Below are 2249 nucleotides of genomic sequence, written 5' to 3' on the forward strand. Positions count from 1 at the left end.
TTTTTTTGTCATGTCAATTCCATAAATCACTTTCTGAGTAGCTGCTTTTGCCCTCAAAGCCCTCAGAACTGGAATGACAGCTTTTTCTTTACATGCAAATTCAAAGACAGTTAAAGCGGAGCAGAAACAGGTAAAGTTGGGTTAAAGTCATTCTCCCATGGAGGTGTAAATCCCACCAGGTAGCTCTTTCTCTGGCTGGCTCTACCTGTGCAACACCTTTACTGTAAATGGGTCGCTGTGACATTAAACTGCATTTTAAAGAAAGGTGCGGCTCAGTGAGTGACAGACGCTGCCTGTTAATGTTTTCTAGAGCCACTTCCAGTCAATATCCAGCTGTTGATCAGTTCGCCTTGGTGATAAACAGGCCCTTCCTGATGAGGCAGGAAAAGGCAAACACATGTAGAGTTAGCAAGGGGAAGAAAAGTCCTTCACCAGGACTAATCTGTTTGTCTTGCCTCTTCTGCGTTTCACATCTTTCACGAGCACCCAGTTTGCTGTGGATTCATGTGCCTTGCAAAGACGATGCGTGGATTCATTCAGCACATTTTTGTTGGCGGGTGGTCAGAAGAGCGATACAAACAGCGGTAGTCCTCCTTCCCCACTGCTGTATTAGCAATCATTTCCTGTGTGATTTTATGAGATACAGTCAAGTCTTCTCCGTTCAAACTGTAGAATTCAACGTTATTATCAAAGCAGCTCTGCCAGTGAGTCCAGTCCAGACTGTATTGTATACTGTAAGCACATTAGGAAGCCTCAACATTCATTTCTGCCCCTGCGTGGAATTTCCCTTCAACATTTCGTCCATGGTGTTGTAATTTGTAAAATACATGCTCAAATGGTCCTGTGTCACTTATGTACCACTTTTCTACCTTGGCGGTACAATATGGAAAACACCAGTAAACAACAGAATTGCACAATAAGGCCTTTTAGCTTAGCTTCAAGCGCTTATGTTCTAAACATGCTGGTGATTACAGGTTTAAGTCTGATTCTTGTCCTTGCTTCTTTCAACGCTGAAGTCACTGTGGAGCTGTGAGAATATACAAACATCTGGGAGATAACAGGGCGGCATGCCGGATACGTATGAACAAATGTAACCGGCGTGCTGGACTTTGTAGCAGCACAAATTCATTCAGATGACATTTACACACAAACATCCACATTTTTAAACCCGACTGCTGCTGCCGAGATGTCTGGAGGAAAAAGTGGGAGTGCGATAGGCTTCGGTAGCTTACAACTGCAAATTCCACTGCCAGCCTTTCATTTTTAGTTTGTAATTACCAGCTTTACTGGAGTTTAACTTAACAACAGTGTGTGGAGATGCAAACAGTACAGAAAGCTGCACAGGCCCCCTCCCATTATGGAGCCAAATGAAGGCCTGTGTTTTGAGGATCCTCATGGAGAATCTGAATAAAATGATGTTCATTACCTTAACTTTTTGATATCTGGACTAAAAATCACAGGCCGTTGTATTTCAGTTTTTCACTGCTGTAAATCAGAGCTGCATTCGATTCAAGCTGCTTTTACAAGTGTTTCACAGCTCACTGTTGCATAAACAGGAGATCTCACTACTGCAATGATTGCTTCAATGTTTAAGCTCTGTTGCTGTAAAATTATCAATGGTTACGGATTCATGCATACAGCTAAAGATATGATTAATACTAGCAGATGGGAGGTATTGCTAAACAGTTTCGGTTGAGAAATGACAAAGATATACAGGACTGATCAAATAATTCAACGATTTACTGTTCTTGTGAATGAATTAATGAATCAGTTAGAAATGTGAGGATGTCCTGCTGTGAATGAAAACAATCCAAATGCGTTTCGCTCGGCCCGATAAACCGACTGAGAATGGAAGCTTGTGCTCATTATTGCCAGAGAGGCGTTGTAAACTTTCTCCTTCCTCTGTGCAATATGTTTCCTTCCTTGTTCCACGGCATTAAAACGGACACATGTGTCCGAGCACTGGCAGCACAAAACAGATAGGAACTCTCAGAGATGGGTGGGGCATGTTGTTCCTGGTGGCCTTCTCTATCATCAACCCAAATGTGTGCTGTGATGTTAAAACCAAACAAAGAGACACAAATGTAGTCAATCAGCTAAACTTCCTATTTATCTGGCAAGACTCAGCCTCTCTGCCACTTCAGTCAAAACAGGAAGTTATATTTTATATTTCTGTTTTGTTTAAAGCTGTGACGACACTGCAACATGGGACATTTCACATCTAAGCCAACAGTTACGATGGAGCCACT

Source organism: Acanthochromis polyacanthus, chromosome 2, assembly GCF_021347895.1.
Source record: "Acanthochromis polyacanthus isolate Apoly-LR-REF ecotype Palm Island chromosome 2, KAUST_Apoly_ChrSc, whole genome shotgun sequence".
Classification (NCBI taxonomy): Eukaryota; Metazoa; Chordata; class Actinopteri; family Pomacentridae; genus Acanthochromis; species Acanthochromis polyacanthus.